The sequence below is a fragment of the Anabrus simplex genome, chromosome 3 (genome assembly GCF_040414725.1).
Source record: "Anabrus simplex isolate iqAnaSimp1 chromosome 3, ASM4041472v1, whole genome shotgun sequence".
Lineage (NCBI taxonomy): Eukaryota > Metazoa > Arthropoda > Insecta > Orthoptera > Tettigoniidae > Anabrus > Anabrus simplex.
In genome coordinates, this window is record NC_090267.1 from 382,981,718 (window position 1) to 382,997,434 (window position 15,717).

The following is a 15,717-nucleotide window of genomic DNA, read 5'->3' on the forward strand; positions in this document are numbered from 1 at the left end:
AACAAACTCCTACGGCTTATTCCGGGATCTCTGTTCAAACTTCAAAGAGTTCTAAGCCACTGTTAGAGGATGAGTTAGCCTCATTGCAGTCAACAACAGGAAGTACAGAGAGAAAAAAAAAAAAAGGGCCAAAATGGAACAATACTCCAGGCTAAACTGCCTCTTCATCCATGGTATCAGTGAGTGCCCAGCGGAAGTTGTAGTGGCTAAGGTGCTCAAAATGGTGAAGGAGAAGCTGAACATTGAGCTTACTATCGACAGCATTGACTGCTGTCATAGGTTGGGAGTACATAGAAAAACCTAATAATAGTGAAATTGAGCTCATAGTGCCCACATATCCACACGGCCTATGCATCTAAAACAAATGAAAAAGTCAAATTTGACCTGGCAGGCTTGATCTACAAATAATAGAATTACTTTCTGTTAAGGTATTGGAATGGATAAGCAGACGGTTTCAACACTAAGCATAACAACTTGAGACCCAAGAAGGGTGGTGGGACTATGAAAGACCATAAATAATGCCACACCAAAATATATTTGATCAACAGTCAACTAGCTCTATTTTAATATACTACATACAGATGTTTAATGGAATTTGGACATCACATGAAAGATTTTCATGTTTGAATATTTAATGTTGTTGTACTGTTATTTTTCTGGATTCCGTTAGTATATAAAATATTTTATATAAGGTCTTCAAATGCATGTAATTTTACATATATAGGCCTAATACATTTTGAACTGTACTGACAAGGCGGACCTAGGACATAATTAACTGTAGTAATTAAGTCAATGTAGTCTCCGTGGCTCAGGTGGCAGCGCGCTGGCCTCTCACTGCTGGGTTCCGTGTTCAAATCCCGGTCACTCCATGTGAGATTTGTGTTGGACAAAGCAGAGGCGAGACAGGTTTTTCTCCTAGTACTCTGGTTTTCCCCGTCATCTTTCATTCCAGCAACACTCTCAGATATCATTTCATTTCATCTGTCATTCATTAATCACTGCCCCAGAGGAGTGCGACCGACTTCGGCACTCAGCACAATTCCTATCCTCACTGCTAGATGGGGGCTTCATTCATTCCATTCCTGACCTGGTCGAATGACTGGAAACAGGCTGTGGACTTTCAATTAAGTCAATATGGACCATTGGTGGCTGTCATGGTCATGCTAATAGATATTCTGAGCCATAAGTTAAGCTATTCCAATTTAGATATGCTTAATGTAGGTCTCATTCTTTCTACCAAAAGTCAGGTACACTTAATATTGCAAATACGTTACTTAAGGATTTTAGTGAAGAGCACAGTAGAGCTCCTTCATTCACAATGATTTTTCACAACGCTTTTAGATAGCAAAAGGAAGCGATGTTTGAATAAGTATTGTTGCCAACTCACAAGCATTGAAATGAGGAGGGTTTAGTAGAAATGCTCGAAACGATTGAACATTTTTCCTTTTAATTTTTTCTGTAGAAAACTATTTTTTTTCCCCCCTGATAATGTCAGTTTTTCCGTAAAACTTCCCCTTTGACCATAAACGTGAGGTGAAATCTGCAGTAATCATGGACAATCCATAATAGCTGGCACCTCTGTTGGTGGAATGTTAACACAAAAAAAGATAACTAGACAAGATGTGTTCGGAGATTTGTTCGTAAATACCCTGACTAGCATTCCTGGGTTTCGAAGTTGATGAAAAATTAGTGTACAGCAGGTTCAGTTTGCGATATAGAGAGGAAGCAAGAGGGACAAGTTTTAACTGAAGATAAACTCTGGAATATTTGGACATGGTGAGAAGCAAGTCCCAGAAAATCACTTAATAGTCTAGCTCAGGAGATGAACATATCCACGGGGTCGGTCCACACCGCGACAAGACATCATCATCATTATAATCATCTGGAGCAGTTTCCAACCACAGGCTGGGTCTGCTTTGCTGCAAAAATAAGGTTCTGTAATTGGTTTTGTGAAAGTATTTACAGTGGAAATTTAGATCGAACGCTAATGTTTATGCCTGATGATTTTTTTAATGTCAAAAATTTTATTTTTGGTCCGTATTGAATCAAAATTTGTATTGAACAGGTGGAAACCTTTATCCTTTTCTGTAACTGTGTATGTCTGATGAGGCATAGTCCATCCTTCTCAACATGTAAATGCTCAAAATGTGCAATTGTGGAGTACTGAGAACCTGTGTTTTACATAAGAAGTACCATTGCATCCTCTTAAAATAAGGGTATGGTGTGCTGTAAGCGCAAGGTAGATAATTGGGCCTATATTTTTCGATGACCATGTGAATTCAGATGTGTATATGAGAATTTTGTGTCCATTTTTAATGAACTGACACGGGAAGAAAAGGATTTATGTATATTTTCAGCAGAACGGTGCCTCAGTCCAAATATACTGCACACTGGCAAATATAATAATAATAATAATAATAATAATAATAATAATAATAATAATAATAATAATATAAAAAAGGCAGACAATTGTGAACAGTGCCAAATGAAGTGGTGTAAAAAGAAATGGAGCCCATCACAGATACTATACGAAAGAAGAGGACCTCTTTTTTGGGTCACATTATGAGGACACTAGAAACAAGATTACAAAGAAAAATTATGGAGAAACTCTGGAATCTGAACCAAGTAGGATGAATTAAGGAAATTAGAGAAGATATGGAAGAACTAGAAATAACTCTGAAAGATTTGTAAAACAAAACAGAAAATTTAAAGAAACTAAAAAACATAAAAATAAGATTTAAAATAAAAGTAGACAAATGACATACAATGAAAATGGATATTTACAAACAAACAGCAGAATAGATTAGAACGAATAAAAAGCTACTGGGCAATTCGGAAAGATAACATCAAAGATGACCAGAAAATGATTGTCTGAAGCGGTCCAATGAGGCTGTAAAAGCAATGTGGTTTACAAGATATGAAATATGACCCAACATTTTCACAGATAAAAAGTCAAACTAAGAACAGGTCATTATGCCATCTCTTGAAAAGTTATTATATAGGCCTCGCATCAATATACACATATTCAATAATTAAATGTTAGTTTTACGTCCCTCAAACTACTTTTTATGAAATTTGAAGAAGCAAAGGTGCTAGATTTTTTTTCCACATGAGTTCTGTTATTTGTTAATAAATCACTTAACACGAGGCTGGAGTATGTCAGCACCCTTAAATACCACTAGATTGAGCCAAAGGTCGAAACTGCCAATTTGGGCTCAAAAGGTTAAACTGCTATTGTCAAAGCAGCAGCGTAGACATTATCGACTCGTGGGGGTGGTTATAGTTACAGAACAAAGATAGAACATAATAAATGTACTTTTGCATGCAAGAGTGTCTTTATATGGACACTGATAAAAGTGAAGGATGTTAATAATAACTACTTTTACGGTTTTCAGAGATGTTGAGGTGCTGGAATTTAGTCCCACAGGAGTTACTTTACGTGCCAGTAAATCTACTGACACGAAGCTGATATATTTGAGCGCCTTCAAATATCACCGGACTGAGCCAGGATTGAACCTGCCAAGTTGGGGTCAGAAGGCCAGCGCCTCAACCGCCTGAGCCACTCAGCCTGGCGATAATTTTGTGTGGCTATTGCTAACCTGGTGCAACTCTTGTAAAGCAGATCTTCCTTCAAGGATGGTTGGCACCCGCCATGTATAGGAAACAGTGTGTTATTGTGATGGAGAATAGTGGTGTATGTGGTGTGCAAGATGCAGGGATGTTGGGAACAGCAGAAACACCCGTCCCCAAGACAAAGGTATGAACCTTTTAAGATTACATTTTCACAACATAAACTCTAAACAAATTCAATTCACAGGTACTGGAAATATTTGACAAACACGCTCCAAAGAAACAGGTAAAAATCACCCGCCATTCTTCAGCATGGCTAATGGCTGAAATAAGAGCTGGAAAAAAATGATTTTGAGAAGTACAGAATTCTGGGAAAGAGAACCAAGCAGTTAATTAGAAATTCATGTCATGGCTCCAAAACACCCAAGACTGGACTTGCATCAACAACATTGAAAAAACTTGTTAGCTGAAGAAAGGTGTGCTTTCTCCAGGGTGATTGCCAACATCTGAACTCAGAAGGTTAAAACTGCTATCGTCTAACCAATTGCATAGCCAGGATGGACCGATGAGTGTGGTTATAATTACGAAACTATGATAGAACATAATAATAAATGTGCTTGTGCGTGCATGCTCAAGTGTCATTATGAAGACACAAATAAAAGTGAAGAATGTTAATAACATGGTAATTGTGTGTGGCTATCGCTAGCCTGGTGCAGCCCTTGTAAAGCAAATCCTCCTACAATGATGGGTGGCACCTGTCGTGTAAAAGAAATTGCGTGTTATGATGGCGGATAGTGCTGTATGAGTTACGGGATGTTGGGAACTGCAGAAACACCCAGTCCCCAAGACTAAGGTACAAACCTTTTAAGTTTAAATTTTCATAACGTAAACTCTCAAGTAAACAAATTCAATTCATGGGTACTGGAAATATTTGACAAGTACGCTCCAAAGAAACAGGTAAGAATCACCCGCCATTCTTCCGTGTGGCTAACAGCCGAGATAAGATTTGGAAAAAAATGATTTTGAGCAGTACAGCATTCTGAGAAACAGAACCAAGCAGTTAATTAGAAATTCATGTCATGGCTCCAAAACATCAAAGACTGGACTTGCATCAACAATACCAAAAAACTCTTCAAGTTAGCAATAGAATGTGGTGCTTTCTCCAGAGTGATCGCCAATGTCTGGGGGTGTATAGACAAGAAATGTGTTTTTCCACCAATCAATACACAATTTATTGTAAATAGATTACACTAGTACCGGTTTCGGCTCTTAACGGCCATCATCAGCTAGTACATGATTAGTTTCTAGCCATTAGACAAATCACAAGTTGTTATTGTGTTGGACATCCAGATGTCTAATGGGGGATGGAAATGCAGTATACAGTAGCATGAAGTTAAAATATCTGTGGTCAAGGTAAAAAGTTACAATAAGTTAGAGCATGAGTATATAGAACACATTAAAACATATGGGCCACAATATAAAACACTTAAAAAGTTTTAACACATTATTTTTTTAATGTGTTCTATATACTCATGTTCTACCTAACTTATTGTAACTTTTTACCTTGACCACAGATATTTTAACTTCATGCTACTGTATACTGCATTTCCATCCTCCATTAGACATCCAGATGTCCAACATAATAACAACTTGTGATTTGTCTAATGGCTAGAAACTAATCATGTACTAGCTGATGATGGCCGTTAAGAGCCGAAACCGGTACTAGTGTAATCTATTTACAATAAATTGTGTCTTGATTGGTGGAAAAACACATTTCTTGTCTATACATTGAATCTATCAATACGGAAAATGGAATTTATAAATAATAAAAATAAAATGTCTGGGGGACTCGATGTCACTTGAAGAAAAAATATAAATACTTTCAGGAACTGATGAAAAGCAACAGTCTGAGCAGAAATGGAGTAAATTAAGTATATAAGGTACAGGTAAAGCCATGGGGCAACATGTGCCAAGCATATCACTAGAAGATTTAAATGATCATTTTGCATAGCCAAGAATGGCCTCTGCCAACTTTCCTAAAAATTCACTACCCTCGTTTCAACAGCATTCTGTGCCTGAGCAATTCTCTTTTGGAAATCTCAGCTCTAATGAAGTTAAATGCGTGATATACACTATTACTTCTAATGCCACAGGTAATGATGACATTCCTAAGTCGCTGATTAAGGATATCTTCGGAGCTGTTCTGCTAATACTAACTCATATGACTGCTGAGCAAAAATTAAGGACGAGATAGATATAGTAACATAATATATCAACTACTCTGTGGAAAAGAATGAAAGTGCGGTAACATGTTGCCAGAGGTCCCCCACATGTGCATAGAAACTTGGCATGAGGTCAGCGCGACTGTAACGCAAAATGGGTCTGGCCCCCACAAAACAAGGCAGTTGAAGGAACAGGATAAGACAGTGCGAGTCAATCAGCGAGCTGTTACGGTGCACTGTGGCGGTGTTATTCATTACAACATGGCCCGGAGACAACATTTGGATGACTTCACATGGAGAAGAATCATAAGAAAACTGGAAGAAGGACGAAGTGTGATGAGTGTAGTCCAGGAGTTTGGTATTCCTCACAGCACTGTTTCATGCACATGGAGAGCATTCCGAACCACAGGCACTGCTGCCTGAAGGAGACGAGAGGGTCAACCACGGTCAACTACATCAGCAGATGACTGCTACATTGTGCAACAAGCAAGAAGACTAATGTTAAACAGCGGGTACAATTGCAACCACATTTAACAGGACTGCAAGGCACCCAATCTCGTGCTCCACAGTGGCACTGCGACTGCACGGGGGCGGTCTGTTTGCCCGACGACCATAATGCTGTGTTCCATTGGTACCCGCACATTGGCGACACCGTTTGCGATGGTGCCAAGAGCATCAGGTCTGGACCGACGAGGAGTGGGGCCGCATGCTCTTCTCAGATGAAAGCAGATTCAGCCTGAGTAGGGATTCTAGATGTACCCTCATCTGGTGAGGAGTGGGAACACGTAATGCACTCAGGAATATTGTTGAACATTATCGTTTTGGTGGCCCATGTGTTATGGTGCAGGGAGGCAAAATGTTGCATGGGCGTACCAACCTCCAAACATTTGAATGGGGTACATTCACCAATCAACGTTATTGTGACAGTGTAACCCTTCTCCACGTGTCTTTTCAGGGATGCATTCGGCCCTAACTTAATTTTTATGGATGGCGATGCACGACTGCATCAAACAGTGCAGGTGGAGGAGCTCTTGGAACGAGAGGATATTCGACGAATGGACTAGTCTGCCCATTCCCCCGACTTAAATCCCATTGAGCACGTGTGGGACACGGGCAGATGTATTGCAGCACATTTACATGCACCAACGACCATCCAGCAGTTGTCAACCGCGCTGGTGGATGAATGGAACGCCCTACCACAGGAACTTCTTACCAATCTTGTGGCCAGCATGGGAACACATCGCAGAGCATGCATCGCTGTCTGTGGTGATCACACATCCTTTTAAGAACCATGTCCCTTCTTTTGTGATGTTCAGGGGACCATCACGAGTCGCAGTGACTTACCTGTAATTTATTGTCTCTGTATAAGTGTCATTTCTGTTCGTCTCATCGCATATTCTTTTCAGTTGCCTACCGTACCGTACTGTAGCAGTTCTTCCTATGTATGGTTCAAGTTCCAACGAGCCTTGTTACTTGGCAGACACAACATGCGAAAGTTACTTTTGTCGTTAACTTTTGCACAGCAGTGTATACAACTACTGCCTGGCAAATGGAGAGTTCCCTGATGTTTAGAAAGGTACACTAAATAAAAAAAAGAAGGTACACTAATCAGACCCATCCCGAAGAGCAAAAAGTTTATTATCGTGCAATATCCATCCTACCACCTTTATCCAAGGTGTTTGAACAACTAGCTCATACACAAGTTACCGAATATTTTACGAAGCATTCCCTCCTCAAACCCTCCAACCCAGATTCAGAAAAGGACATAGTGTTGCGACAGCTTTACGAGTGACAGATGATATCAAACGTGACTGTAATGACATTATTAGATCTCAGTAGAGCCTTCGACACCGTCAACCCTCAGGTACTACTACAGAATCTTCAAAAATTACATTTTGTCACTTTGAGTTTTCCTCTTATGAAGGCATCATTTTGGGTTAAGCCTACTTTCAGTTTGTATTTGCAAGTACTATAGAATGCAGCGAGTAGCGCTATCTAGTGAATTCGCAAGAACTATCGCTGGTTAAAGAGACACTAGTGTATCTTGAAAATCATTGGCAAAAGTGTGAAATGAGCGTCGAGGACAGCGAAGTAAGTCAAAATAAATGACATATCAAAAAGCTCTTAAATTCTGCAAATTGCAAGTGTATGCAGATGATGTAGAGATTTACTATCATTCAAAACTGAGATACAGATACTGCAATTATTAGAATAAATTCTGACCTACATCATCTTAGTGACAATGCAAATAAAAACAGCTTATTAACACTAGAACAGCTGAAAATCTCACATACCTAGAACAGCGGTAAGGGGTCATTTTGACACTTCATAAGAAATGCTCAGAAACGTTCAAATTAGAACACAAAAAAGAGATGTATTTTCTTCTACTGTGTTTCTACAACTTTATTTTACACATAAATACCTGACATTAGTGTATGGACCTTTTATATTACTGATGGACACATGAATATTCACACACAACTCACCATGTTTCTGTTTCTCTAAAAAGTTTTCACAAAATTAACCAACTGAACACCTTTTCTTAGTTAGTCGTCGATATTACAACGATTATAATTTTCACTAATTCTGTAGGAAAACTGAAAACACGCAAAACACATTTTGCACACACAACTTCTACTTTTCGTGCACATTTCCCGCACACTGCTTTGAGGCACTTGCTGCAGGCATCGCTAGACTTGTTGCCTTTACACAGACCAACTTGGCACTTCTTCCACTTTTTAGATGGACATGGTCCTGCAACTTCCTCCTCATTTTGTTGTTATTGCCCTTGCTCGCCCCGCCTTGTTAGTTCACTTGCCAGCTGGAGGATGAACTTCTTCCTACACGTTACTTGCTTGTAAATGACTCAAGCATTGATAGCTGTTAGGTCAAGGATATTGTAAAAGACATGCATTGGCCACCTTCTGCATGGAGCCTTGGTGGTATATTTACGGGACATTTGGTCTACCACATCTACCCCGTGTTTTGTGCCGTTGTAGAATGTTACAGTTTCTGGCTTCTTCTTTCGCTCTGTGCTGATTGTTACTTGAGCGTGTCGTGTGCTGAGAAGAAGGACGTTCTTGTTCTTCTTTCCTTGGTAAACTGTCAAGGTGCATTGTGGGTTCCCAGTCTGTCGCAAGATGGTTGTAGAGTACAATTCACACTTGGACTTCTTCACCTCAGTAGGGATTTCCCGACGGATGGGGTTGATTGTTCCCACCAACGAAGTCTTTTTCTCTTGGAGTTTCTTAGCAAGTTGGAGTGATGTGAAGAAGCTGTCTGTCGTCACGTTTCGCCCTTGGTTAAGAAACGGCTCCATGAGGCGAAGTACTACATACTCTCCCAGAGGCTACTTATCACGACGCGCGTCAACTTTACCGAGGTATGGAAAAGCATTGCAGATGTATTTTGAGTTCACATCTGCAGCAATCCAGAATTTGAGTCCATACTTGTCGGGCTTGTCATAAACTGGGTAAATCTGCACCTGGTTTTGCTGGGAAGTAATTGTTCGACTGTAATATTTTCACTAGGGCGGTAACAGCGAAGGCGATTTTCTACGAATTTTTCCCAGATTTCAGAGACAAGAGCGAACCTGTTAGTTGGCAGGCGCTCAGCTCGGGTTGATTTCTCGTCGAAGCGGAGGAATCTGAGAAGCTCCCGAAATCTATCTCTTGACATTGTGTCCTTCATGAATTGCTGTCCCTAATAATGGCCGGGTACACACTGTTGCCTGACAATGCAAACTGCTGTAATAAGGAATACTGTACAAGTGTCAAATGACCCCTCCCGCTGTCCAGGGTATGGCATATCAGAAATCAATGAAAATATAAATATTTTGCTGGGTGCGATACAGCACCGTGAACGGGACGAAAAATGATGAAAAGTCGATATATTTGAAGGGAAATGATACAAGAGTGCGCACGTTATTAAAGAAAAATTGAAGGTGGGTGTCATATTGACCCCTTCCGCTGTTCTAGTGTTAATAAACCCGAATCAAATAAAGTTGTTGTTATTATTATTGGTACCAATAAAAATAGCACATGGTTGTAATAAAGTTCACTGAAACGGTTCTGTAATACTGTATATTCTTTACTCGATGTCTGAACGGTTAGCGTACTGGCCTTCGGTTCAGAGGGTCCCGGGTTCGATTCCCGGCCGGGTCGGGGATTTTAACCTTAATTGGTTAATTCCTATGGCACGGGGGTTGGGTGTATGTGTTGTATTCATCATCATTTCATCCTCGTCACGACGCGCAGGTTGCCTAGGGCGTCAAATAGAAAGACCTGCACCTGGCGAGCCGAATCCGTCCTGGGATATGCCGGCACTAAAAGCCATACGACATTTCATTTCTTTACTCGATTAAAAATACAACTAATTCACTCTCTGATACTACCCTTATTAGACTATTGTGACCGTGTTGAATTAAGTAACCTACGACAGTAACAAGAAACTGGACCAGAGCCTGAACAGCTGCGCAAGATATATCTTTATCCTGCGATATGATGCTCATATATCACCTTATTATAAGGAGCTCTTGTGGATTTGAGTGCACCAATGCCTTGAACTTCATGTTCATCCACAACTCATGGAAACAGAATAACTTTGGAACCCCAAAACACTAACAGAATACCAACTCCACACAAAATACATTCCACCAATCTTTCTTCAAGTTGAAGTCCAAATTTCAAATTTTTAGTTCCATTCGCCCATGGCCGTTAACTCTTTGGGTGCCAAGGGATGATATTTCATTCCTCCGTAAACTCGCTGAAAGTGCCAGGAATGATATTTCATCCCTCATGCAGACTCTTTTAGATACCGTCGTAGGTCTTCCTTTTTTGTTAGATGGTAGCACTTATCAGTATATTCTTATCAAGGAAGGTGTGTAGTCTCCATATTTACGAGGAGCCACATAAAATTATTTCTTTTTGTGTGAGGAATATTTAAGTATGTAAAGGTCGTGTCCACACATCTTGTGCACATCAGCAGTGATGGTGAACTTACAGAATGACGTACATGAAAACGATGATCTGATTACATCCATAATTTATGGAATGAAGATGATTATGTCGAGTCAGAAAGTAAATTGGACCTCATAATAAAACATTTCTAGTCAGTGAGAGTGATTCTGAAAACGAATTTGTAAGAGGAACACTGCCAATTGCTGAGGTTAGAGATACTGTATTTCGGAAAGTAACAAAGATTTCCACGGTAATATTGGTACTGTATTAACAATATCAGACACTGACATTATTCAGTGAAGTTACCCGTGGTAGTTATTTACCATATCAACCATCTCACCCTTCCCTAGAGTTACCTCGACCGAAACATGCCCCTCCTCATGATGCTGAACCTATAGCTTATATTTTGACTTTTATGACGTGTTATCACACCAAATAATGTAATATTTTTCCAAAATGACAGTCAAGAGGCTGTAATATAAGAAATACCATCAGTTAGTGTGTCAGACTGATTTTTAGAACTACATAGTTGCCTTAAAACGTGGATTTTCATTAATTGAAATTTTTAAATTCACGATTTATTTTAATTTTAACTATAAATGTTTTTAGGTATAAAGTGCCATTAATTCAAAGAGACATTCCTTTTATATATTTATATATATATATATTTTTTTTCTCGCTATTTGCTTTACGTCGCACCGACACATAAGTCTTACGGCAAAGACATTTGGATGATGGTGGGTTCAAACACCAGTCGGCAGCCCTGAAGGTTTTCCATGGTTAACCATTTTCACTCTAGGTAAGATGATGAGGCTGATTCCTTAATTAAGGCCACAGATTCAACTGAAAGTGAGAGAAAAGAAATCACTACTGATTTTCTTCTAATGACACAGAGCACAGTTCTCTGTGAAACGTAAAGAATTTCACCTTATTTTCTTGACAAGGCATAAACCCAAAAGCCTATGGGGTATCGTGTCTATACATACGGGCCGTGAAAGCATCAATGGCAACAATATACTACTTCAGCAATTCATTACGTTCTTTTTGTGTTGCCAATGGTTTGGTGCTGCACTAACACACTGAAGAATTTTGGCAACACAAGGATGGAAAGTGACAGGATTGGGATGGTAGCATCCATATCTTCAAGGCAGACGATTGTTGAATTCTGAACCTACCGCTCACGAACGCACGCTCCCAGTTAGGTGACCCAAACTGCATGGCGAGCTCGCTCATTCTTCATTAGTTTCTGAGTTATCTTATCAATACTGGAGTCATAAACATATCAATGTTAATGCGACTGATTTTACTCTCATAAACAACTTTCTACGTTTTTTTGGAGAGTGCAAAAAGCCAGAAAATTTTCCCCAGAGGAGTTGTTCTACCAGCCTGGATTAAGATAGAAACTGCCAACTGTGGCTCAGAAGGTTAGCACTCTACCATTTCAGCCGCTAAGGCACTATATTGGAATCTGTCCTGAGGTGTAGGAGTAGCATGTTTATCTATTGCCACCATGTTCCACATTCAGTTCCTGGCTCATCAATGGATTAATCTTGCACGGAGGGCTGGAACGGGATTTACTCCCCATTGAAGCAAACTGCGAAAATGTCTGATATGAAAGACAGCAGAATTGGTCAACAAAGTCAAGCAATATGCTTACAGATGTTGTCACACTCACCACGTGGTATTCAAATAACTGCAAGTTCACCTGGCTAGACAGCTTTATATACCACAAGTTTTCCTTGGTATGAACATGAGCCAACAGAAATCTAAAAAATAATTTCCAAGCTTCTCTAAATAATTACACTAGCCTGGAAATTTAAACTTTTTGTTTGTTGCCTAAAGTAAAAAATGTGATTTTATATAATGTCGATGTGCTGAATCCAAATTTTCAATCCGTTTACTTCCATCACGTAGGGTTTTTTCGAAATCACTTTACATGTATTGTATAAATTACGTGAATTTCATCACAAATGATTTCATAATACTTTTTATTTTAAAGAAAAAAACAATAATATACAAAACTTCCTGAAATTAATGTGTATGGTTGTTAATATATGTCACTACAGTGTTTTTGCTTTATTTTGTCTTGTTTACTTCACTACTGGAAAGTTTCACACACATTTTACACTCTTCGCTTCTTACTTGAGAAAGTCCTCCTATTCCTTTTTCTTTTATGTTTGTCTTCAGGTATTTCATGCTTTAACATCCAACAACAGACTGCAAGCATACTGATGCTCCAGCGTCCCTGGTATCTCCTTTCGAGCTTCAGCACAGCCTTGTGAAATCGTTCGCCTTGTTCTTCACTCAAAGATCCTAGATTTTCAGGGAAATAATCTAGGTGAGAAAACAGGAAATTAATTTTCATACTCGTGTTAGAACAAAGTTTCTTGTATGCTTCAAGCATGATAACCACAATGTTTCGGTAATTGGGATTCTTGCTGTTACCTTGAAATTTTTGAACAACTTCAGAGAAAGATATCCATGCTGTTTTCTCCTCTTCATCCACAGTGCTTTTAAATGCTGCACCTGACATCAATTTTCTTATATCAGGACCATTAAATATACCTTCTTGTAATTTTGCTTCAGGTAGTATTGGAAATTTCTCACATGTGTACTTGAAACAGTATCCTTCCTTACTCTAAGCCTTTATGAATTGTTTCATTAAGCCAAGCTTAATGTGGAGAGGTGGCACCAAAACTTTAGGACTCGCAAGGCTTTGGCGCACAACATTCTTAGAACTGACTTACAAAACTTTCTTTAGGTGGCCAGTCTTTCTTAATCCAGTGATCAACTTGTGCCTTGCTATCCCACAGGCAAAGAAAGCATGGAAATTTGGTAAAACCAGATTGTTGACCCAGCAGCACAGTAAGAACTTTAAAATCTCCACAAACTTGCCAGTTGTGTTCACTGTAGTTCACTCCATGGCTAAATGGTTAGCGTGCTGGCGTTTGGTCACAGGGGTCCCGGGTTCGATTCCCGGCAAGGTTGGAAATTTTAACCATCATTGGTTAATTTCTCTGGAACGGGGGCTGGGCGTATGTGTCGTCTTCAACATTATTTCATCCACATCACGACGCGCAGGTCGCCTACGGGCCTCAAATCAGAAGACCTGCACCTGGCTAGCCAAACTTGTCCTTGGACACTCCCGGCACTAAAAGCCATATGCCATTTCATTTTTTACTCGCAATAACATCAGTTGCAAATTTGCACATGGTTCTTTGAGGATCACTGAACCAAAGACTCTCTGGAGAAAAAGGATTTAAATTCTATTTCGCGTTGTCAGTACCAATAGAATGATGTTTTTGGTCAGAGACCATGCACATTAATGAGAAGTACATTAACCAGTTGAAAATGAAAATCCACAGCCTGTTTCCAGTCATTTGACCGGGTTAGAAATGGACTGAAGCACCCCCCCCCCCAAATCTAGCAGCGAGGATAGGACATTAACCAGTTGAAATTTTAAAATTATAATTATTTTCTTTTCCTTCTTACAATGCGTATAGGAAACAGTTTCCCTGTAACAAAGTTTTTGCTTACACAAATCGTATACGGTCTTTTGCTAATTGTCCACAACACGGCGTGAAATACGAGATGCAAAGTGGGAAGATCATGTGTAACAGTTTCGAGGAACTATGCTTCTGTATGTATCACCACCTGCAAGCCTAATACAAAGCACTTTGAATAACTAAAGAATATCTGTAACCGGCCAGCAACAGGGTAGGAATATTGGTACTGCCGCTAAAATGTTACAAAATTATCGCTTGCGCCTACGCAGGAGCGCACCCTTAAACCTTGGCACTCGCACGGCGGGCCATGCCCGACACGATTGTCTCCCCATAACTCTTTTGTCGGGTTACGCAGGCATGAATTACAGAAACAGTAAGCTACTGCCATCTTTCGACGACAATTTGAAGCCATGTATAGCTATAATCTCTTTGAAATCAAGCTTTGTGTGCATTCTTTGAAGACCATGCAAGTTTGTAAACAGACGTTGTTGCTTAGCAACATGGTGTCGTTTGAGCAGCACGAGAAGGAAATAGCCAGACTTTTAGATGAAAGTGACGTTGATTTCAGCGATAGTGAGAATGTTTTTTCAATTAAGTGGCGAGGAAGATATTGCGGAACTAGATTGTGTTCGTGAGTTGAGTGATGAAGATCACGATAATGAGAAATGTATGCTAAATGGCAGTGCCAGTTCCTCTACTGACGGCTGGAGGGAATACCATGACACGGACTTGGACTTCAAAAGAACCCCATTCACAGGTACGCCAAGTTATCAGCCACCGCAAGGGACTAAACCTAAGAGTGAACTTGACTTGTTTCAATCATTCATTACTGACTAATTATTGTCGAAGATCGTGTGCGAGAATGACATATGCCAGTGAAAACATCCACAAGGTTACGCTCCACAGACATGAGTCTATTTGGAGGTCATGGATAGATGTTCCTCTTCCTGAATTCAAAGCATTTTAGGTGTAATCTTAAAGACTGTTGCACTTTGCAGCGACCGTAATGTGAAGGGGGGAGAGGACGTGAGACAATGTTTTTTGCAATACTTGTAGAATAAACACGTGGATTACTTCCTGGCGAGTGCTTTGAGAAGTTCCACACAATGCACAATTACAGATCAAAAGTGACTAGCTGAGATAATTTCAGGCTTAAAAAATGCTGAACATTGCACCTGAATATTCTATTATATTTATTTTGTGTTTGATTTATTTGATTTTCATAAATATATTGTCCATATGTTGGTGCTGTCTCTTATCCCTCAGAGAGCATATTCTTAAATGGAGCTGGAGAGGAAAGGAGGGCTAAGGGTTAAAGAGAGCTCCCATGCTTCCTAATATCAGTTAACCAATCAGAAACTCCTACCCTCTCCTTGGTTCCGCTCAGACAGTTACTTTTGTATTATTTCCCTAACAGCTTACACTGATGGATTAGGATACAGTATCATGTTACGATATGAA